The sequence below is a fragment of the Ceratotherium simum genome, chromosome 24, assembly GCF_057802395.1.
Source record: "Ceratotherium simum simum isolate JZ-2026a chromosome 24, ASM5780239v1, whole genome shotgun sequence".
Taxonomy (NCBI): domain Eukaryota; kingdom Metazoa; phylum Chordata; class Mammalia; order Perissodactyla; family Rhinocerotidae; genus Ceratotherium; species Ceratotherium simum.
In genome coordinates, this window is record NC_141923.1 from 47,909,592 (window position 1) to 47,935,029 (window position 25,438).

At 42.7% G+C, this 25,438-nt stretch overlaps 1 long non-coding RNA gene across 1 annotated transcript; it reads left to right on the plus strand.

Annotated features, from left to right (window-relative positions):
- Positions 1 to 12,557: 12,557 nt before the first annotated feature.
- On the plus strand, positions 12,558 to 25,051 carry LOC147913950 (uncharacterized). Its single transcript, XR_015556028.1, has 3 exons — positions 12,558 to 12,723; positions 22,680 to 22,752; positions 24,525 to 25,051. It is a non-coding gene; the product is annotated as an uncharacterized LOC147913950 (long non-coding RNA).
- The last annotated feature ends 387 nt before the right edge of the window (positions 25,052 to 25,438 follow it).

Below are 25,438 nucleotides of genomic sequence, written 5' to 3' on the forward strand. Positions count from 1 at the left end.
GGATCATTTGCATTTAACAAATATTTGGTGATTGGCTAACTTTAATTAGTTATGAATAATTGTGGTTAAGTAGATGCATGGGGAAAAAAATCTAGGCTCTTTGGATATGGTGTAACTAAGGCAGAAAACCAAGAGAGCTCACTTTACAGAGGCATTGTATATTTAGCTCCCTGATATTGTCAAAAAAAAAAAAACCCTGTAGCTACCGTCAGACAGGAGTTACGAGTCTTTAAACATACTTTGCAGGAAATAGTCACTCCACTTTCATTCACCTACTCTTAAACCAGTGACCTCCCTTGATCTCTGAGATGACAGTTTGCCAAGCTCCATGAAGATGGCATTCACAGATGACCCCATTAGATTTCCTAAAGACCTTAATTGCCCAATTCCTTTCACCCAGTTTTCTGAGGTTCAAGGAATGCCATCCTTCAGTTACTCTTTTGCAGAAGTTCTAGCCATTGTTACCTTAATCCTTTCTGAATCCCAGAGAATGCAAAGACCTGAGCAGACTTTGATTCTCCTACTGAATTACAAGATACTTTACATACTTCTGTCACAAAGTCATTCCCCTGTATTTACTGTTCAACAGTGACATTCACTTTCATGTCTAAACATAGCAGGGAAGCACCATTGCAATAAATACAATCTTAAAGATTCCAAAGCTGATCCCCTTCAAAGGACCATGTTAAATACCTAAGAAAATTAATCACTTCCTGCTGTCCTAACCCCATAGTTCAATCTTATCTGGACACACACTGTAGGCTGAGTCCAAGTATCCACTCTGCAGCTATACTGGAAAATATTATCTGGGCTTTTTCTTACAAATCAAATCAACATATATGTATTGAGTACTCACTATTTGCATGGCAGCATACCACGGTGAGTCTACTGAAAACAAAGTAATTTCATTTAAACTTTAGCTTTTCTTTCAGGGTTTGTGATGACCTTGAAGAAAAGTATTACACTGCAGATCTGCAGATCTACTTACGTGAAACCAAAATGAGTGTATGATGTGGATGGGGGTACCAAAATAAGCAAGAATAGATTAATAAGTTAACCAAAAAAAATTAGGAGCTCTTCTATATTTAATGAAACCATTCCAGAATCATAATGCTTTAATTTCCTTGTCTAAAATTCGTAACAGCATTATATTGAAACTGTTTGAATTAAGACTCTCAATTCCATGAAACTTTGCTGTGCCCAGTGGAACATCTGTGGGTACTAATGTTTCCTTTACTTATGGTGTAATTTGTTTCCAGTGGCAAATAAAAGTTCATGAAGGGCCATGGGGTTATTTTATACTCCCACCCCACCAACACCCTCCACAAACACAACACACATGCATGCATGCACCCCCCCAAAACACACTCAAAGCATTCAGAGGCTGAAGGTTAAATACTCCTCTGTTAAGACAAAAACAGGATAAGTGGAGGAGGCTTTACTTGGAGGACAGACCCAGAGGAAAATAATCATCCTATAGAACACTAACAGCTTCCAGCACCTCCACGGGTCTGTGACACCATCAGATAATAATAAACATGTGGCTAAATCACTCAAGCAATCCATGAAATAAATCAAACATTTCTTCAGTCAAAACATAGTTATTGAAACCGTGTCCTATCACCTGAAGAGAAACTGGGTGAAAAAATCTCCACAGACACACACACCAACTCTAAAATTCTGTAGTTCACCAGATTTGTCCTGGAAGGAAGAGGGGTAAAAACAGATAAACTCAAACAGCATCTATCAAGAAATAGGCTAATTACACTATTTCATGATGAATAGAGTATACTTCAAAACTAATATTACATGTACTTTCCTGCATTTATGTCTTATTTCAATAAAAATGTCCAAAACTATGTTATAATAAGCTGATAATTTATCAAGATCTCTACTACTGGGGACCAGTATCAGAGAGAAAACAGAATAGAAAATGTGGTCCACAGATTAAAAGGAGAGAACCAGAAAATAAAGAGGTGTCTGATCCAGGAAAAAAGATTAAAAGAATTTGGTAAGGGAAAGAGATTAAGATGCTGCCTCTTCACCCTCCATAAAGGCTGGGTCTTCAGTGTGACCCTGGGCTCAGCGAAGGAAAGCCAGCACCCAGCTGAGGATATGCCAGAGACCATATTGTTGAAACAACCTATGAGTCCCAGAAAGGCATGAGGTGCTATGCTGAATTGCAGTCCCACTGGATTGGCACGTTGGGATCCTGAAGGTTTGAGAGTAGGTGGCAGAAGCAGTGGAACCCAAGCCAGAAGACACTTCATATCTCCAGCAGATATGAATAAAAGGAAGAGCATCCCAAGTCTGGGAAACTTGGGGAAGGAAGAGCTGGTCATCTTTATATTCCAGCTGGCAGTGTTCTTATTCATTGTGTTTTGGGGGAAAATCCAGTTCTTTCCTCCTGCGTGTCTCCTTTACTTTTACACAGAACACTTCATTTCTGACACCAGGTATGTGGTTTTTTTCCCCCTACTCCAAGCAATTCTGCAACACCAGCTGGGTGTCCTACAATTTAACTCAATTCTGACACTGTCTTCCTGGAGATAGTGTCAGATCCCACAGGTTAAGGGTTCAGTCCCATAAGACTGCCCCCATCTCACTTCGGATCCAACAGCAAGTCCAGGTTGTCACCTGTGCTTCTGACCGATGGGCTATAAATCTGAGGTTCCTATGACCCCCTCCTCAGATTCCATTAATTTGCTAGAGTGTCTCACAGAACTCGGGGAAACAGTTACTTATGTTTACCAGTTTTTTAAAGGATACAAGTGAATAGCCAGATGAAGAGATATATAGGATGAGGTCTGGGAGGGTCCTGAGCACAGGAGTTTCTGTCCCTGTGGAGTTGGGGTGCACCACCCTCCCGGTATGTGGATGTGTTTACCTACCTGGAAGCTCTACGAACTCCAGACTATTGGGATTTTTATGGCGGCTTCTACACGTAGGCATGATTAATCATTAACCCCATTTTCAGCCCTTCTCTGTCTCAAGAGAATAGGAGGCTAGGGCTAAAAATTCCAAGCTTTTGCTGAAATAAATTTCTAGGCCCAAGATGGAGCCACTCCTGCCTGTGCCACCTCAGCAAACTGAAACTTAAATAACTTTCGTGTCCCTGTGCATGCTCCACTTGACCAGAAACGAAGTATGTCCAGTCAGCTCATCCCCAAACACCAAGCCAACTCTGGGCTCTGTACTTACTTCCTTCTTCTTTATTCATTTTCTATTTTTCTCTTCTTTGTTCCTTATTCTTTATCCTATAAAAGCTTCCTGCCTTCCAACCCCATTTTGCAGTTCTCTGGACCCTTGAGAACAGGTATTGCCCATTTCATGAAGTGTTAAGTTTTTGTCACCTAAATTGTCTTCTTTAACTATTTTTAACACTTCTAACCATGGGTTGATCTTCCCGGTGACCAGCCCTCATCCAGGAGCTGTCTAGGAGCCCACTCTGAGTCGCCTCATTAGAACAAAGACACTGCTGTCACCTAGGAAATTCCAAGGAATTTGGGAGCTCTGTGTCAGGAACCAGAGTCAAAGACCAAATATTAGAACAAAAGATGCTCCTAGTGCTCTTATCACTTAGGAAATGACAAGGGTCTCAGGAGCCCTGTGCCGGGAACCCAAGGCAGAGACCAATATGTATTTTCTATTATTTCACAATTGTTTTCTACTTTTTAAACTTCTTGATGTACTCCTTCCAAGAGTGCCTACACTATATGGTTAGTAGAGAACAACAAAGTTGCCTGGTTCAGTCTGCTTAATATTCCCAGGTTCACCAGATGCCAAAGTAAGAGAGTATTCACAAGCATCGTTCTGTGGACCCCTCAGATAATACTTTTCTGGTGGACAAGAAGTTTCCAATAGCTGTCCCCTTTTCTTTTATACATTAAGCCTTTCCTGATTCTAGGAAATCCAATGAAAACCTCAGTCCTAGACTCCCTGAACCCTAGAAACCATAGATTCCTTCCCTGACCCCATGTCTTTGTATGCTTTAATATCTCCTCCACTTCCTGGTATCAGCTAGAGCAGCCTCCTCCCTGGATCCCTGTGTTAGGTGCCCAGCCCCCATCCCTACACTATAACTAGGACTGGGACTTAATAGGCCAGGGATAAGCTGAGGCACAGCTCTCCCTCTCCAATCCCCATTCCGTTTCTGGCCTAGCTGTAAAACTGGATTTTGAGCTCATCTTCATCCTGAAATCTAACCATTTTCTGCCTGGCACTCTAAATCTTCTCCCTAGGCCCAGAGTCCAGCGACAACTTCCAATCTGAGACGTGGGCCCTGATACTCTGCCTGGCAATTGTCAGGTTTAGGAGCATGCTATTTCCCCTGTAAATACTGACATGGGAGCAGCCTGGTATGTGCAAAACACTTGGAACCACAAAAGATGCCTGGGCACCCCGAGAGTCCTCCACTGCCACCTGCACATCATGCTCCTTTGCTAGTTCAGCGAGAGACAGTTGAATGATTTAGCACACATGTGCAAGTGGGTGTCTGCTACAGATAAGACACACGGGGAAATTCAAGCTCTTTCCTGTGAATCGGTCACTCATAAAGTGACCAAAAAAGAAAAAACAAAAAAAAGTATTAACATATTGGAGGGAAGGGAGGGAGGGAGAGAGGAAGGAAGGGGACTTGACTCAGATCCTGACTCTGCCACTACCTCAGACAAGTTACTAAACCAATCCGAGCCTCCATTCATTTATGGGTAAGTACAACAATAATACATACCATAAAGAGTTATTGTGAGAATTACATGAATTCACATACACTATTTCTGGATCTTGAAAAGCACTCAGTAAATATTAGATCCTTGCTTTCCCTAGTCTTCCCGAAATACAACAAAGATTATTGTGACCTTCAAGAGTGGGCAGAGATTCTTTCCTCCCGTCCACACCCCACCCGTTCTCTGCCCCCACTAGTCTCATTTTGTCGTCTCATTCCCTTTGCCTCTGTGAGGCAGTCTAAAGCTTGTAACAATTCAGTCAAATTCAATTAATGGAATTTTAAAGGGGCCTGGAAAATCAACGCTATATTAAATTATAAATGCAAAAATTAGAGCAAAACAAACTTTGTGCCTCAGAGCAAAAGTTTATCCTTTTAATGTGTGAGGAAGCCATTTATCCTTGGTCCCAACTCCACCCTCCCTCTAAGCATCCATATTCAACCTTTCCCAACCATTTAGATCCATAATGGAAATATGGTTGCCTCCCTCCCAAGGAACAGCTATTGGTGCCTGCTGGGAGTTACATACTAAACCTGACAGAGCAGTGTTCTGATCCAGCATGTCATACTCTGCTTGAATGCCTGAGCAAGAGTTGTAATCCACTCACGTTAGCCACCTTGCACCGCCTTAGTCAACACACCGGCTCTGGAGATCATGAGGAAATGGTATTACCATCACTCTATTATTATTAATTTTGTGTGTGTGTGAGGAAGATAAGCCCTGAGCTAACATCCGATACCAATCCTCCTCTTTTTATGCTGAGGAAGATTGGCCCTGGGCTAACATCTGTGCCCATCTTCCTCTACTTTATATGGGACGCCGCCACAGCATGGCTTGACAAGCGGTGTGTCTGTCCGCGTACGGGATCCGAACCTGCGAACCCCAGGCCACCAAAGCAGAGCGGACGAACCTAACTGCTGCACCACCGGGCCTGCCACCATCACTCCATTATTAACGTACATCTTGCCTAAAGAAATTTGTAAAACTGTTAGAGGGACATGATTCACAGCTCTCTTTCACTATGAAATTCCTTTGGGACCATGAATTGAGTGAATCAGTGGATTATCACACCTGGCATTATTAAGATACATTGGGGTATAAAAATTTGACTCCCCACTGACTTCTGTCATGGAGAAATCTAAAAATAAATTTTTAAGTTCTGTTTCCTAGCCCATAAGCCCATAGCCTGTCCTGTAGTTCACTTTGCTTTAGTTTCAGCAGCACCATTGCTTTGGATGGTGTCAGTGGGCATTCACACTTATAAGAGAGTATTCCTCAATTAGTTTTATCTTTTCTCAATACTTGGGTTCCTAGGGTACTGTTTATCCCAGTGAGCCATACTCCCTCATCATGTCCTCTTTCCTATAATTTCCAAGAACTATCTTCAAAAAAAGGAAATACCATAAGATCCAGCTATGCCACTTCTGGGTATTAACTCAAAGAACACAAAAACACTAATTTGAAAAGATATATGCACTCCTTTGTTTATCACAGCATTACTCACAATACCCAAGACTTGGAAACAACCTACGTACCCATCAACTGAGGAATGGATAAAGAAGATGTGGTGCATATATGCAATGGAATACTACTCAGCCATAAAAAAGACGAAATTGTGCCATTTGCAACAACACGGACAGACCTTGAGGGTATTATGCTAAGCAAAATAAATTGGATAGAGAAAGACAAATACCATATGATTTCACTTATATGTGGAAGATAAACAAACAAACAAACACATAGATAAGGCGAATAGATTGGTGGTTACCAGAGGGGAGGGGGGTGGGGGAGGACAAAATGGGTAAAGGGGCACATGTGTACGGTGACGGAAGGAAACTAGACTTTTGGCGGTGAACACTAGGCAGTCTATACAGAAGCTGAAATATAATGATGTCCAGCTGAAATTTACACAATGTTAGAAACAAATGTGACCTCAGTAATATAATTTTTTAAAAAGAAAAAGAAAAACAACTTATTATGATAATCTTCATGGCATTATAATAAGTGAAAACTTCTCATTTATTTTTTCCACTGAGAATGCTGACTAGTTTCATAAATCTCCTGAAATTGATAAATGTTACTTCTTTTCTAGATAGAAAAGAAAGCACTGAGAACTCAGCCTTCACCAAACCATTCACCTCATACCAATGATTCTCCGGTTCTTTGAAGGGTAAATGACCTTTGCTTTCTTAGGAATGGTGTTTGTAAAATGATGAAAACATCTAACTGCCTAAGGGCCCTGGATTGCTTCTCAATTCTCTAGCCTTTTGAATGGATCTTCACCTGTTTCCTCCTCGCCCTTGGCCGTGAGGACCGTGTTCTATAGATTTCTTCCTTCTTCTCATCATCTCTTTCCTGAACCTCCTGCGAGTGGCTTTCACTTGCGTTTCCTTCTTTCTTTGAGCAAGGCTCCATTCAGGGCCATGGGTTTTTTGCCTTCACAGCACACTCCTCTTGGAAGCTCCCCATCTGATGGCTTTAATTACCACCTGAACTCAGATGACTCCCAAATCTCCAGCCCCAGCCTTGACCTCCCACCCTTTCTTCGGTCCCATATTTCTTTCTGTCTGCAGAATATCTCTACTTGGGTGTCCCACCACCTCCTAAAACTAAACATGTCAGAAACGGAGCTCATTATCTCTCCACACCCCTTCGTTCTCTCCCTGTTTCTCCAAAGCTGCCAATAGCATCCTCTCCTCCGGCTCCAAAGCCTGGAGTTCCCAGATGGGCACAGGGCAGTCTGTCCCCCACAGGCTTCAGAAAGGCATATTTCGGCCCCCACAGTCCAACATAGCTGAAGAGTGTACTTACCAACCTCACTTAGAATCTCAGAAAGGCACTTTGAAAGAACAACATCGTGATTTTGCTTCAGTTTTCAGTTGATTTTGTCTCCATTTTTGTTTTTTTGTTTTTTTGTTTTTTTTACTCTGCTTTCTTCTTCATCCAACCATTGACAAATATTTAAGATCTCTGCTGCATCCTATTCCTTAATACATCTTGGAGTCCTGGAGCCCTCTGAACTGACAAGTAAATCATGTACCACCTTCTGATTCATGACTCTAAATTATAGAATATACAAGACTGCATATTTATAAAGCTTTTTATTTCTTAACATAATTAATAGCTGTAGTTACAATCAAATAGTAAACTAATCAGTAATTAGCCTGAGAGATGGGTGAAATGGAGTTGTAAGTGATTGTTTCTAGTATTAATTCCTGTTCTCTGCACCTGAAATCACCACCACCCTCTCCCTGGGGCTTGGTCACATGTCATTATCTGTAGCACTCCCATTTCTCCCCCGTCATGGGACAATAATGGTACTGCCATGATGGATGCTGTCTTAGAACTCACCAGGCATCCTGCTAAGTTATTTACTTACACACAAATCACCCTAGAAGTAAGCATACCAATTGGTTTACGTGGGAAATAACTCAGCTCAAACTGGTTTAACAAATATGGAGGATTTACTGCTCATATAACTGAAAAGTCCAGTGGTAATGTAGGCTTCAGGCATGGCTTGATCAGCACTCTGGATCCGTTTCTCTGCAGTTTCCTCATCTCTATCCTCCTCCCTGAGTTAGATCTGTTATCAAGTTCATTCCCCTCACAATCACAAAATGTTACCAGCAGTATCAGGCCTACATGCTTTCCTCATTCACATTCAAGGGGATGGACATCATCCCAGAACCAATGAACAAAAGAGGCTTTTTATACAGAGTTTCATACTGAGCCTGAGTTATCTGTACATCCCTGACACCATCACTAGGGCAAGGGGTAAGAGTAAAATCATAGGCTAAGGTTAGTCAGGGCCCACTCTTGAAGCTGGGGTTGGGGTCAATTTCACCCAAAGCACACATTACTCAGTGGAGAGAAATGAATGACTATCGGGGACAGTTGTAATGTCATGGTCCCTATTGTTACCTGAGAATACTGACCATTACAAAACGAGTAATTGATAAAGCTTGGATCAAATTTGGATCTCTCTGACTTGAGAGTTTGCACTTAACCACTAGGCAGTAGTTCCTCCCTATAAACAGCTGGGTTCTTCAAAACAAGAAGGGGAGAATTCAGAATGTCTGTCTCTTGGTTCTTTGCAGCTTATCACGGGAAGGTCATCCTTTGCTCCCATTCATTCATTTTTTCACCTAACATTTGAACCACACTGAATTTGTCTTGCTCTTTTACTGTCCTGCTGATGTGCACAAGGACTCTTCTTTCAAGGGGAAAATGTGTCACGTACTACAACCAAACATTTTATATTAGAAGCAATTATGCTTATTCCCATAAGATTATAAAATCCTTAAGACTTGACCAACGGCTAACACGTTCCAGGCCACTGCACACCTGACAGGCCATCGGCACAAAGAATGTCAGTGAAGGGGGTAGATCTTAAACGTTGTCATCACAAGGAAAAAAGAATTGTAACTATGTATAGTGATAGATGTTAACTAGACTCATTGTGGTGATCATTTCACAATATACACAAATACTGAATCACTACCTTGTACACCCGAAACTAATATAATATTGTTATATGTCAATTATACCTCAACTAAAAAAAAAGAATGTCGGTGACAACGTCCTTCTCCTACAGCGCTTAATGGTGTCTGCCTTATGTAGGGCAATCATTTTTGCTGACTGATGAGTTCATATTGAAGAGCCATTCAGAGCATAACAACTTCTGGACACAAGTGAAGGCAATGTTGAGAAGCTGGAAATTTTGCCTTTCATGCCTCCATTCCCAGGTCCTTTTCTCATGCTAATATTGTTATTCAGCACCCAATATGGTATAAAAGAAGGAACATGGATTTGGAGAGAAGTCGAGCTAATATTGGCTCTTTCCTTTCTCTAAGCACGTTATTGAACTTCCATGCGTTCTAGTTTCCTCTTGGTAAACAGGGCTACTTCGTAGAATTTATCTTGTGTATTTAACGAAGGCTTCGAGAGCAAGCTTACATTTTGCCAGTCACCATTCCTAGCACTTTACAGACATTAACTCCTCCTCTCAGGCCTCCGAGGCGGCTGCTATTATTATCTTCATTTTATGGAAGAGGAAACTGAGGCACAGGGAAATTAAGGAGTTGCCCAAGGTCACAGAGGTGCTAAATGATAGGGCCGGGATTCAAATCCAGGCAGTCTGGCTCCAGAGTCTTAGCGACTACACTGCCTTGAGTTGTTAAGAGGGTTGCGCAGACACCTGCTGTGAGAGCAGCTGGTGTGTTATAGGTGCCCATGTGCATCAGAGCACCACACTGCTTAGCCCTTAAGATCCTTCCCAGCTACCAAAACACAAAGACTAGATCTGTAATTTGATAGGAAAGAGTTTTATTGGTTTAGTAGACTTTTTAAGCCTTTCTTAGTGGCACACAATTTTATGTGCTCTTAAAGGAATTTCCAGTGCCATTTAGTAATTAAAAAGGATACTCCAGGGAGAGTGGAGGATTCTCATTCCAGTGACCCTGGAAAATCCCACCCTCCTGACCCACATGGTCGCTCCTTTAGCATCACCAGTAGCTCATTGCACAGTGCTGCGGTGTTGCCGGCAGGAGGTTCTACTTCCCTCTTTCTGGTTTCTCCACCACCTGGAAGAAAGGCATGGGCGTGATTGCTTTGGCTAATGACATGTAAATGAAGTAACTAATGTGATTTGGGGTAGAACTTCTAAGAGCATGTGCGAGTGTATGAGTTGCCTTTCCCCTCCCTTCCCCTTTGTTTAGAAATCATTGATGCCCCCAGATAGTAGAGGCTCTGTCAGCTTACATGCTGAGTGAGGATGACATAGAGAAAAGTGCCCAGCCAGCCCGTGACAGATGTGCAGAATAAGGGAGAAATAAATCTTTGCAGTGTTACACCCTGACATCTGAGGGTTATTTGTTACAGCAACATCACTAACCTATCCTGACTGTTTCACTTGGAGCCAGAATAAAGGGGCAATGTTCTTTGGTCTCTCTCCCAAATATCTTTTCTGTTCTACTCAAGAGAACAGGTAAGCGACTATTCCAGCTTCCGGTACTGGGCGCTCATCCCCTAGAATTGCTGGATGAGGAATGTGTCTCTGGCTGGAAACTATCCTACTCCAGCATGACCCCTTCCCTAGCAAGATCTTTCCTCCTATTTTCCCAGCCTGAGCATAGGCTCTTCCTCCTAACTGTCACCTTCCCTTTCTTAAGACAGCCAGTTTCTAAAGAGAAAAGGGCCCTTCCCCTTGTGTTTCTCTACCCTCTATGCCATCCACTCTACCATGTGTCTATTATTCCCCTAAGCAAGACAGCCCCGGGGTCATGAACCAGAGTTTCTTGGTGTCCAAACCTTTACCATCCCGGAAACTTAAGATAGGAAACGCTGGCGCAGAACCCCTCAGTGCCCAACAGCAAGCAGGAAGAAGGCAGGCCTGGGGGAGTGGGGTTGTGTATTGAAGAACAAAAGGCTGTCTGAGGAAGACATCTTTAATCAAGGAGAGCACAGAGTACAGGATAGAGGCCCATTATGCAGGAACACATGAGTCACTCTGTAGCATCTATATGATTCAGATTAAAGTATAAACATAAACTTCTCAATTTTAAGGCCAAGACTGTTCATATTTATATCCCCCAGAGCCCAACATGATACTTGGAACATAGCAAAAACTCAATCAATGTTTGATAAATAGATTTTAATTGATGGTACATGATATCAATGAAAACTGCTGACAGATCCATTTTAGATAAAAAACTAAGAAAGCAAAAAGAAAAAGTATAAAAAGTTGATTTGACTTTCATCAATATGAATTACAATATTTACAAGAACTACTTACCACCTGTGCCTAATTACAATGTAGCACAATAATGACTGTGAATATTATTAAATGTATGTCAGATTAAATTTGCTGTGTGTTTTATTTGACGACAACAGGCTTCGTCGTCTGCTGCTTATGTAAAGTGGCTGTTTATATAGCTTGCTTCCATCTTAAAAAGTAAAGGCAATATTGTTTATTGGTGCTTTACTTGATTGATTCAACTAGGGTTGAAGTTTCCTTGTGTGAACAATAACAGAATCTCAACTAATCATTCAGACATTCTTCTGGTTAAAACAGTGGACCTATAGTTCTTACTCTTCTTAACCTTACAGGGTATTAAAAGAGGCCATCCCTACTTGTTACGAACAGGAGGTCTCACTTTAAAATTTGAATTAAACCTCTTTTTACAAGCGACCCGGCAACTCCTGCTCCTCCATCCTCACCTCCTCAGGGAACTCAGCCCCGGCCCAACCTCACTGCTGAGGCCACCTCTCTAGTCCTCACTTCAATTTCAGTTCCATTTCACCAGATGTCTTTAAAATATCCCCATTCCTGGACGCGTTTCTTTTCTCAGTTTTGTACAGCATCGTCATTCTCTCCACTGCCAGGATAGAAGCCCTGTCTATTCTGCTCCTCCTGTCACCAACTAGGCGACTGGGCGCCTAGAGAAACTCAAGGGTGGGTTTGGAAGCAATTAACTATTTTTCCAAGTTGTTTCTTTTCCTTTTGTATGTTAAGGAGATGTGACCACCAGCCATCCTGAAACTGACCAAGCCTCACCACAAGAGCTATGCCCATGACCTTTGCCTTATTTTTAATGCAAAGATCTCTCCAGGAGGAGCTTAGCCCTCATTATGTGGAAGCATGTTCTCCAACTGAGCCTGTGCAAGCGAATACCTGCCTCTCCCTTTTGAATATTCATTCCGCAACCGAAATAAAAGTCCTTGCTTCCCTTTTTTCAGGGATGCCATGACTTTGGAAATGATTCCTCATGGCCTCCTATTTGCTGCAAATATACTTTACTTTATGCGACAACTTCCACTGGTGTAGAGTCTTACTTAACTCACCAGGAGGCAAGCCCACTTGGTTCGGTAACAAAATTGGCGACCCAGAGGGAACATACCCCTTCGTGATGACTGTGCCGCCAGCTTGACATCGCTACCCCGTCGGGAGACCCAGCGGCCGCACTGAGTGCTTTGCTTGGAGGATCTCTCTATGGAGGTGAGTGGCACCAACCCCACAGCACAGCTATAAGAGTTATTTTCTTAAGTTGTCTCAGAAAGCTTGTCTGTTGGGGCCTGGCTTCAGGGTTTGAGTCCCCACCTGGAGGTAGCCTGGCTCAGGGGAGTGAGAGTCCCCTCTCTTTGGAAAGATTGCATGACCAGGCCACTCCGGAAGGACCAATGCTCAGTTCTGGTGAAACAGGAGCAATTCCTGGTGACCAGTCAGGGGTCAAACCCCCTCTCAAGAGTTAATCTCACCTGGAGTGCACTGAGTCTGTCTGGGGGACAAATCCCCTCTGGAGATTGAATCTCATCTGGAGTGACGAGGTGGGGGCTCAAGGCCCCCTGAGATCACTGAGTCTGTCTTTCTGTTGTGCCTGTTATCAGAGGAGGGGTTGTCTTGGTTGGGGTTACACCCCTCTGGAGTTGCTGAGCCTGTTTTTTGTTTGTTTCTGTGATTTTTGTCGATGATGTTTGACATAGCATTTTTGTCTAGGACGTTTGACATCAATCTTGTTTTTCCACAGTCTGGCTTTTCTGGACTCCTAGGTCGTCTTTTTTTTTTTTCCTTGCCCTCCCTATCAGTGGTCGCTGGGTGAAACCCAGTGTCCACTTGTTTTATTTTCCCTTTAAGGATTTAGTTACGTGGCCCAGGTCTAGTTTCAGGCTCTTAGGGTGCTAAACCTCCTCTGGCTTCAGGGTTTGAGTCCCCACCTCATAACCTTGTGGCATCTGCGTCACCACTGACCAATACAAGTAGCTCCCAGGAGGTTGGAAACAGACCATAAGAGAAGGTGCTAGAATATGGGGGGAGCAAGCTCCATCCCAGAAGAAAGCCCATTGAGCTGCATCCTCCAGAATTGTAAGGTCTTCGGGTATTCCCCATTGACCCGAGAGTAGATGATCTTTTTATGTAACACAGCCTAGCTGCAATATTTACTGTGGGATGGGGGAAAATGGCCAGAAAATGGGACCCTAAATGTTAGCACCATACTACAATTAGATCTATCTTGCAAAATGACCAGGAAATGGGAAGAAAACCTGTATATCCAGTGCTTCATGGTACTATGTCTAAATGAAGGGTTAAAAGTCGAATCTAAGACTTCGAAAATACTTCCCATACTACAAGATCTTTCTGATGGGGAAGACCTGCTCCTCCAAATCAGGAACCATGGAACTAAGGGAACCCCACTTCAGAGTCCACCTCACTCAGATACTCCAGCTTTGGCCACACTACTAGACCAGCTGGTGAGCCCCAAGACACCTCCACCTTATTCCCCTACCTCACCTCTGTTTAAGCCAGAGGATGTAAGAGGGCCAAACCCTTTACTGTTCCCCCCAAGCAATCCCTCTACAGGGAATTGGACTCTCCAACAACCAAAGACCCTTCACCCTCCTCTTCCAGATAGTACAGCTAGATTAGAAACCAGTTACAAACCTGAGATATATCCCCTAAGACAGGTGCCAGATGTTGAGGGGGGATTTATTAACATGCACCTCCCCTTGTCCACCTCTGATCTGCATAATTGGAAGGCACACACTAAAGGATTGAGGGCTGACCCAGAGGAATTCATAAACCTGACAAAGGGAATCTTCTCCACTCATAATCCAACCTGCGCAGATATTCAAGGCCCATTAACTACACTCTACACGGCTGAGGAAAAGTCATCTGTTCTGTTAAAAGCTCTGGAACAAGCAGATAATGAATATGACCCAGGATCAGACATTCACAAGCCTAGTGAACAGGCTGTGCCAGGGACTAACCCTGGGTGGAATCCCAATGATCCTGAAGATCAAAAAAGCTAGGATATTTTCAGGGTTTGCTTTTGAAACCCATGAAGATAGTAAGCCAGCCACCCATTAACTGGTCTAAATTAAGAGACATCCACCAAGGCCCTGAGGAAAACCCCTCCATCCATTTTTCAGAGGCTGCAGGACTGCCTCAGGCGATATACAAATTGGAACCCCAAGGCCCAGGGCAGTACAGTGGTTCTTAACACCTGTTTTACATCTCAAAGTGCTCCAGACATCTGTAGGAAACTCCAAAAGATGGCTATAGGTCCTGACACTAATTCTGCACAGATAGTAGAGACTGCCTGTAGGGTGTTCAGTAACCGGGATGAAGCCGAGGATGAGAAGGAAGACAAGAAGATGGAAAGGCAAGCCGCCTAGTGAGCTGCAGCCCTCCAGTCTACTCAAGGTGACCCGAGGGAGAGAAAGAAGATGCTGTGGGTGAGTAACCGCGGCCCCCACCGAGGGACTGGAAGGCCACCAACAAAGTCGGGGGCTAACCAGTGTGCATACTGCCAACAGGAAGGGCACTGGTGGCAGGCTTGTCCAAACCGTCCCCTTGGAGGGAAGGGATTGAACAAGATCGAGCCATGGCAACTTCCCATGACCACAGATGAGATGTGATGGGGTCGTGGGGCTCCCTGGTTGGCTCCAGGCAACCAAATCATCATCTTCCCTGAGGAGCCCCAGTGACCTTAGCAGTGGAAGGAGAGCATGTTGAATTCTTGCTTGATACTGGAGCTACATTCTCAGTGCTGAATACCAAAAGGGAAACCTTTCAAAAAGAAATTGTGACATAAAGGACTATCAGGAAAAGGAGAGACCAAAACGTTTCTGGAGCCCTTGACCTATGAAGTGGGATCAAAATTGCTGAAGCATTCTTTTCTGTATGTACCAGAATGCCCTGTTCCCCTTCTAGGGAGGGGTATACTACCGAAGTTAGAGGCCTCAACAAGCTGGGAACAAGATAAAGTAGAGATCCAAGTCCCCAAAAGTCAGGGAGTTGAGCTTGTGGCCCTATTACAGGATACATCAGCACCTACGAAGGAAGAGATTCCCCTAAATGTTTTAAGCCAAGTTAACTCGAAAGTATGGGCACAAGGACAGGTGGGGCGAGCAGCTGGTGCCACACCAGTAAAGGTAACATTGAAACAGATAGATCACTGGCCCCGGGTAAAACAATACCTCTTGAAGCCAGAAGCCATAAGAGGAAGACTTCCTGTAATTAATAGGCTTTTAGAACAGGGATTTATCAGGCCATGTAGATCCCCATAGAACACTCTCATTTTACCCATTAAAAAACCAGGAACAGGGGAATATAGATTTGTTCAGGACCTTAAGGCTGTCAACAAGGCTGTCCAAGACATACATCCTGTAGTGCCTAATCCATACACCCCACTAGTTAACCTCCCTGGAGGTTCTATATAGTCCTGGATTTAAAAGATGCTTTTTTCTGCATCCCGTTGGATCTGAGTCCCAGGAGATATTTGCCTTTGAATGGGAGGACCCAGAATCGCACCAGAAGCAATAGTATTGCTGGACTGTCTTAGCTGAAGCATTCAAAAACTCCCCCACTGTCTTTGGGGAAATCCTAGGCTGAGATTTAAGGGAACTAAAATTAAAACAGAGTACTGTGTTACAGTATGTGGATGACATCCTAATAGCCAGCCCTACTAAGGAGATCTCCAATAGAAACATTATAATTATGTTGAACTTTTTAGCCAGTAAGGGCTATAAAGCATCTAAAAGGAAGGCACAAATATGTAAAGGGACTGTAAAGTGTTTGGGGTTCATCATTTCAAGGGGACAATGCAGCCTTCCTCAGAAGTGGAAAATGGTAATATGCCAACTTGCTCCACCAAAAACTCGTAGGCAGCTACAAGGATTCTTGGGGACGGCTGGTTTTGGTGCATTTGGATCCCTAACTTTGGATTAATTGCTAAACCTCTCCATGATAAACTACAGGGGCCAGAAATGGACCCCTTTGAATGGGATAAGCTATGTGACCAAGCTTTCAATAAGCTTAAAAACTTGCTAGTGGAAGCATCTGCACTGGCCTTACCAGACCTGAGCAAAGAATTTGATCTATATGTTTATGAAAGACAGGGAATAGCTATGGGAGTGCTAACCCAAATGTTGGGATCCCTAAAAAGAGTGGTAGCCTATTTCTCAAAACAGCTAGATACCGTGGCAAAAGGATGGCCCCCATGCTTGAGAGCTGTAGCTGCCACCTGCCTCTTAATCAAGAAAGCAGAAAAACTGACTATGGGCCAATCTATGACAGTGTGGACCCCCCCATGAAGTCTCTAGCCTACTAGAGACTAAAGGACATCTATGGCTATCCCAGAATAGAATACTACAATATCAAGCTATGCTGCTAGATTCCCCTCAGATTTCCTTAAAGCCTTGTCATACCTTAAACCCAGCTACCCTGCTCCCTGATTCCAATGGGCCTATTACCCATGCTTTCCCAGAAGTGATTAAACAGGTTTACTGTAGCAACAGAGATCTCCAGAGTGAACCATTGCCTCACGCAGAGGAAGTATGGTTTGTAGATGGGAGCAGCTTCATGAATAATGGACAAAGAAGAGCAGGTTGTGCAGTAGTGGCTCTGTATGCAACCATAGAGGCCAAGGGGCTGACACTAGACACCTCAGCCCAAAAGACAGAAATAATTGCATTAACAAGAGCTTTGGAATTGAGAAAAGAAAAAATAATAACAATATACACAGACTCTAAATACGCTTTCTCTGTAATTCACGCTCATGGAGCCATTTGGAAAGAAAGAGGACTCCTTAATAGCAGCAGTAAAGAAATTAAACATGGGCCAGAGATCTTTAAACTGCTTCCAGCAGTTTAAGGTTCCGAAGGAAGTAGCTGTGGCCCCTGTAGAGGCCATCAGAGTGGCGAAGCAGAGGCCATAAAAGGGAATAACTTGGCAGCTGCAGCTGCAAAAAGGGCCGCTACATCAGGAGAGCTTCTCCAATTGCCATTAATCCCCACTCTACCCTTCTATGAGTTTACACCAGTGTATTCCCCTGATGGAGTAAGGGAAGCCATGACACAGGGTTATCAGTGATCCCCAATAGTTAAGGGCTGGATGATAAACCCACAAGGGAAGATTTGGGTCCCCAAACAAACAGCTTGGGGGCTCCTTAAGAGTGCTCATGTTTCTACCCATTATGGAAAAGAGACCTTATACCTATGGCTGACGAAGGTCATAATCACCCCAGGTATAAAGGAACTTATTGAAAAAATAACCAGATGATGCGTTTATTGCCAGAAGAATAATGTACAAACCAGACCTCCTGTACCTCCCTGGCCAAAGCAACTCAAATTCAGGGACTTTACTGGGGGAAGACAGGCAAGTTGATTTTACTGTTATGCCCAGAGACCCTGGAGAATACAAATACCTCTTGGTGTTTGTGGATACATTTACTGGATGGATTGAAGCCTTTCCTTGTATGTCGCACAGGGCAAATGAAATAACAAAAGTGTTGTTAAAAGAAATAATTCCCTGTTTTGGGTTGCCTAGATTGACTCAGAGTGACAATGGGCCAGCTTTTATATCAAAAATAACCTCTGAGGTGCTGGCCCCATGGTTTAGCGGTTAAGTGTGCATGCTCCGCTACTGGCGGCCCGGGTTTGGATCCCGGGCACGCACTGACACACCGCTTGTCCGGCCATGCTGAGGCAGCGTCCCACATACAGCAACTAGAAAGATGTGCAACTGTGACATACAACTATCTACTGGGGCTTGGGGGAGAAAAATGGGAGGGAAAAAAAAAGGAGGAGGATTGGCAATAGATGTTAGCTCAGGGCCAGTCTTCCTCAGCAAAAAAACAGGAGGATTAGCATGGATGTCAGCTCAGGGCTGATCTTCCTCACAAAAAAAACCTCCGAAGTAGCCAGAGTTTTAAAAATTAAATGGAGGCTACATGCCTCATGGAGACCACAGTTGTGTGGAAAAACTGAGCGGGCAAATCAAACTTTAAAGAAAACCCTGGGTAAATTGTGCCAAGAGACATGGGAAAATTGGCTGAAACTACCGCTAATAGCCCTCACTTGGATAAGGGCAGCTCCAAAAGGCAAATTGAAACTTAGCCCCTTCGAAATGACCTATGGGAGGCTGTTCCCTAAAGACTCGGATTTTCTCACAAACCCAGACCCAGAGATTTCCACGGCAATCAAACACATAATCAATCTGAAGCAGGTGGTAGATACACTCAATAAATACGGAAACTTCTAACGTCCCTTGCCTACATAGGTCAAACCTCCACGCATATGAACTGGGAGATTGAGTCTATCTTAAAACTTGGAAAAGCGGCTTGTCCCAAGATCAGCTAAATCCTATTTGAGTAGGGCTTCACTTGGTGTTACTAACCAGGCATTCTTCCCTGAAATTAGAAGGAGTCACCCTTGGATCCACCACACACGGGTAAAAAAGGCACCCACACCTGAACATCAAGAGAGATCATCACAGACAGCTGATGACTCCGAGTTTTCCGGCAAACCACCCTCTGATTTGAAACTCTTGTTTCTGTGACACCATGCAGATAAGTAATGACCAGCTATCCACCCCAGGCTCTGCCTTGGATCCTAACCAAGCCCATACCATTTAGGCACAGCATGCTTCCAAGGAGTTGCATGTTCCTGGGCAGCAGGACTAGGTCCACCAGAGAAATGGGCAACCCAGTATCTAGACTATAAAGAGCTGATGAAATCTAGAGGGGGAGGGGCAAGTATGCCCAGATCCTAAACACATTGAGGCTATAAAATTACAGATGGTTGTTACAAACAACTTGGGGCTATGCCCCTGGTAACCCACAAACCTATTTGAGACTAGCTGGAAATTCTGCTTCTCTACTGGTCCCTATGACAACACCCATGCTCAGCAGGAAGCAGTTACAGAAGACAGACATTCGACCTATGTCCGTCAAGAATGACGACCAGCATAAAACTAGACGGTGGATTTGCTACCAACTAGGTGCATTGAGAAACTCAAAGCTGGGTTTGGAAGCAATTAACTGTTTTTCCAAGTTGTTTCTTTTCCTTTTGTACCTTAAGGAGATGTAACCACCAGCCGTCCTGAAACTGACCAAGCCTCACCACAAGAGCTATGCCCATGACCTTTGCTTTATTTTTAATGCAAAGATCTCTCTAGGCGGAGCTTAGGCCTCATTACGTGGAAGCATGTTCTCCAACTGAGCCTGTGCAAGTGAAATACCCACCTCTCCCTTTTTTTTTTTAATTTTTTTTTTTTTTTGTGAGGAAGATCAGCCCTGAGCTAACATCCATGCTAATCCTCCTCTTTTTGCTGAGGAAGACCGGCCCTGAGCTAACATCTATTGCCAATCCTCCTCCTTTTTTTTCCCCAAAGCCCCAGTAGATAGTTGTATGTCATAGCTGCACATCCTTCTAGTTGCTGCATGTGGGACGCGGCCTCGCATGGCGGGAGAAGCGGTACGTCGGTGTGAGCCCGGGATCTGAACCCGGGCCGCCAGTAGCGGAGCGTGCACTTAACTGCTAAGCCACGGGGCCGGCCCCCACCTCTCCCTTTTAAATATTCATTCTCCAACTGAAATAAAAATTCCTGCTTCCTGCAAATACACTTTACTTTGTGAGACAACTTCCACTGGTGTAGAGTCTTATTTCACTCACCAGGAGGCAAGCCCACTTGGTTCGGTAATACTACCTCTCCTTACTTTCTGTTCCTAATCAAGTCCCATTGGCTCCTTCCAACCTACAGTTGGCCAGATGTACCTCCTCCCCTCTATCCTCTCCATCCCCACGTAATGCAGGCTTCACACTGTTCCTGAATGATATGGGAAATCATGAGTTCTCCTATTTACACTCCATCTTGGGAGAGCCTCTGTCAGTCAGGTCCAGTAAAGAGACAGAATTAATATAAAGAATTGTTAACTAGATATTGAAGAACAGCTCTAAGGTGTCACAGAGGAAACTATTACAGGAAGCAGCTACCACTCCTGCAAGAACAAAGAGCAGAGGCTGGAATTATTAAAACTTAGATAGAAGGACTGCACAGAGCTGAAAAACTCAGCCCTCTGAGGAGAGACTCTGTTTAGCTGGGAGTAGTGTCTCTGAGCTAGAGAGGGGCTCTGTGCGGTTGGGACCCCAGACCTCTGAGCAGGGGCTGTGGCTGGTGTGGTGGGAGGTGGGAGTGCAAGGTAGCAGGCTCTGTGAATGTTGGAAAAATTGCTTATTGGATTCAATTGCTGCTCCCAGAACCAACTACTGCTGCCAGATTTTGTAAAGAAGTGAGGCTGGGGTGATGCTCACAGGAACAGGAAGCAAACAAGAAGCCCACAAGAGACAGGAAGGAGCAAGTCATCCACTCTCCATCAGTATCTCCAGTTGGCAGAGCCTCACAGGAAGCCAGCTGGCAAAGCCGAATGGTTTGAAGAGTCCGAGCCCTGGCATCGCTAAAGGAATATAGAAGTGTAGGCTTGAAGCTGAAAGACAAGAAATGGCATATGATGACATAATGAATGAAGGTCACTTCATTTCATCATAACTCTCATCTTCTTAATTTCTTCTGGCTCAAGTCCAAATGCCAAACCCCAATTAACTATATCTTCTGTAGAAGATAGAACCATACTAACTATATCTTCTGTTCCTTTTCATGTTTCCAACCTTACTACTCAACACCACAGATATTATCCTTGAATCGGTTTGTCTCCTGACTCTATCTTACCCACTAACCCTCCACTTTCCACCAGTGCCACTTTCAACTGCCTTGGTATTATCTTGCCAACTAGGTCACAGTCAAGGGCCACCAGCAGTTAAAACTCTCTGTAGCCATGTTCAAATCAATTCATAAAGTTCAGGCAAGGGCACAGTCTGGGATTTCCTCTGCAATCCTGAGGGAAACCCATCCCTTACCTTAGAGAGGAGCTCCTTCTGAGGAAGAGCAGTAAACACTCTAACAGGGGTGTGGAAGCACGCTGAATGGGAAGTCCACGAACATGTAGAACTGAATATAGGTCTAGCGAGAGCCCAGTGGAGAAACATCCACCGAGTCAGCCACAAAGATTGCCCAAGCTTTCCTCTATCATAGCCATGGATAGATTAGATCAAGAAAACAAGCCAGGGGCTCCAGTTTCTATGGCTTTGCTAACAGAATCTCCCCTACCTGGAATTTCCTTTCTTTCCTCCTATCCATGGAGGCAAGCCCTAGATTTTCTTCAAGGTCAACTTTCAGACTCACTTCTTCATGGTACCATGTTTACCAAGCCTCTCAACTTTTGTGTGAACAAGCAAACAGAGAGTGTAGAATTAAGTTTGAAGAAAATAGTTTAAATGCATCCAATTCTTACCCAGAGGAAATCCTATATCCAGAGATACCAACTTTCACTCATTAGTCTGGCAAAATTTTTAAAGATTGGTAATATGTTCTGCTATTTTAAGGAAAAGATAGTGGCATAACAGAGTTTATATTATGATAGAGTTTATTTATAATTACACACACACACACACACACACACACACAAAGTAATGCATTTTACAAAAGATCTGAAAGGATATATACCAAAATGTTAAAGGGGTTGCCTCTGGGAGGGGAGTTTGGGGGAAAGATAATACAGGAAGACTTGCACTTTTCATTCTATATCTTTCTGTACTGTGTGAATATTTTACAATGCAAATGTATACATTCACAATTTTTATAAATTTTAATGATAGACTTCAAGTTAAAAATGATAAAATTGTGGAGGTCAGAATAGAAATCACAGCAGTCTAGCGAAAATACCAGAAACTTAATTAGCTCTTTTCAGAAATATACTATATTTAACCAGTTGTTTACAAGAAAAGAAAAATTAAATTCAGTAGATTGGTTTGTATAAGCAGCCAACTGCTCCTTATCTAATTACATATATCAAAATATGCGTTTCTGTGTAGATTTCATAGAAGAGCGTTCATCCTTAAAACTGTATTTTTGAGCTTTTCTGTAGCTAAAAATCATGGGACTCTATACCATGCAGTTTGCAGGGTACATTTTGGCACACACAGTTGAACATTTGAACAGAACAGAGATCAATAGGAAGCCCGTTATCCTTGGGTTTGGCAAAGTGTTTAAACTTGTTTGGGTTTAAGTATTCAGAATGATGAAATGTTAGCCCGTCTGAGACTTCAGCCTTTTTTCAGGTGCAATTTCAACAGCTGTGTAAAGGATTTACGCGAGTTTGGATGAATTCAAACACAGGTGTGCAAGATAAAGGTGAGTGGCACAAACGCGGCACCTGTGATCATTTTCCGTGTTGGGCCATCTGATTTGTGCCTGTCGATTCCAGTACCTTTCATGCAACATCTATCTTATGAGTCATCAAAAAACACCACCTTATTTTAATTTATTGCTAATAAAGAGTGAAATTTTGAACAAAATTACACCTGGTTCTTCTCTCTAAACTCAACTCTTTTATTCCCTTGTGTTTCTTCCATCTTTTCTCCACAGCCTTCAAGTGAATTATTCTGCCTCCTCAATCTCTTTGACTGGCAGATGTATTTAGCAGATCTTATAGCAGTGTCTCAACATGGTACAGCAAAATATTTCATATAATCATTTGACTATATTCTAATTGATAGGCTTAATATTTTGTGTCCCCAGGAGAATGTAAGGTCTGGAGAGTGGCACAAAGTCTTATGTTCTTTGTTCCTTCCTTATCACACTGAACACAGTCTTTACCAACTGATATTAGGCAAAAGATAATCAGCTCCTTAAAATCCAACTTTTAAAATTTTACACTCCATGAAAAAATGTTTTTAAAAAGGGTTGACTGTTTTGCATTGCCATGATATGTTAAAATGACTTCAGAATGAGATGCACAATTCTTGCCCAGATTTTGTCTAAAATAAAGGAAACACCCCAACACAACCAAGATCTCCCCATAGCAATAAGTAAGAGTAGCCGAAGAGAAGTGACAACCACGCCTGACAGACAGCAGGACTTGAAGGAATAGGGTCACAGCAGAAGGGATAAGACTGGGAGATTCACTGTAGCTGCCCAAACTTGTTCATAAACTCAAGTGCCACACAACAGTCTCAAAGTCTTTTAGAAATTCTTGGAAGTACTTTGGGGTCATGCATTCAAACAAACAGTGAAACACAGAAGAGAAACTGAGGTGATGCGTGTACCCATTTTTGGATGATTGGAGCACTAGACAGGATTCAGGATCTCGGATTCTAGCTTAAATTACTAGCTATATAAATCCAAGAAAATCCCAACTCCTGAGCATCTTCTTCCTCATATGTGAAGTGGGAATAATAAATTCTACCCAATTTGCTTGTCAAGGAGTTGTGAGGCTCAAATGAAATAAGAAACATGAAACGGTTTTTCCAAAGTGTTGAGCACCAGGGAAGGTAATATTGTTAGTGTCACTTTATTATTTTATAGACAAAAAATGATGTATAATTTCATTTGCTCATAAAATTGTGTTTAGGATATTATTGTTGAAGAAAAGTCTTACTTCCTTGTGAAGAGTTTGGGATATTAGAGTAAAAATTATTCCTTCTAAATTTACTCACTGAATTTACTTTTAACAGTCTAATTTTTTGTTGCAAATGGAATTCTTAGCTGCAAAACTTTAAGACATTTTACATCTTTTCGTTTCTGGCAGTTTGTGAAAGCAGGGAAAACTCGAATGTAACGAAACTACAAACATTACAATAGAAATGATTATTTACTTTTCTAATGTTTTGAAAACTCTTTACTGCAGATTTTTTAAAACTCTCGTTTTCTAAAAAAGCAATAGCAAATAAAAAACCTCATTATAAAAATACTCATGATATCTAACTTTTGCATCCAGCTATCTGCCTAATTATCTTAAATTTTTGAGCTACTGATATACAAACTTTCCAAATTTTTTGTTGCTTTCTTTTATCATCCTTGTAGATTTCCAACAACCAAGGGTTTACAATAATTGAATCATGCTTCTATATTGTTCCTAGAAATAGAGCTGCAAAGGACCTCACCAAAACCTATTTTTCTTTTAGGTAAAGAAACCAAGGTATAGAGACTGGAATGCTAAACCAGCAAGGTACTGGAAAAACCAGGGTCAACCAGGTCTCCTGACATGGTCCTCAGTCCTTTCCAGAACACCAGCCAGCTATCCTAATTTGATGGTTCCAAACATAATCCACTATTCTTTACACGCCGTAGATGATGGAAGAATATAAACTAGAGAAGAAACAATTGGCTACCACATTGGAAGGATATGCTGGAATCCCAAGCTGCATTCCTTCCCTACTGAAGGCTAATTTATTACAACCAAGTCATTTTCTAACATTTGCTCACACCATGAGTCCTTACCAGTTTAAAGCCACCTCCTGGAGAGGGCTTTCTAGCCATCCAAACTAAATCACCACCAAACTCTATCACATCACCTCATTTTAGTTCTCTGCATTCAAAATTGTTTGTGTATTCCTATCTTTCCCACCAATATGTAAGCTCCACGAGAGTAGGGATCCTGGGTCGCACATCAATCATTTCCCAGTGTCCAGAATAGTGCCCAACACCTAGAATACTCTCAATAAATATTTGCTGAACGGATGAATAAATGAATGAATGTGCTGTTTGCTTTGTAACTGAATCAAATGCATTAACGGCACTACCATCACGTGCATTTCTGCCTTAGAATTTTTGTTCCAGCAAGTTTTCAGCAGCTTGAAGTAACCAAGATTCTTCTTATTTGTTTTCCTATTTCTTTGGTCAAGAATATTAATAAAATATTTTATTTTGTCTTCCTCTGCATTTATAAGAGAAAATACACTTCTGCTCCTGGGGAAAGAAATGTTATCTTTGCCCTTTAATTGGACAAGTGTCTAATTTAATCAATTTTTCCAATTTTTGGAAAATAAAAATTTGTCTAGTACTCCAAGGAGAGATTTTTTTCCTTCCCGCCTTAATG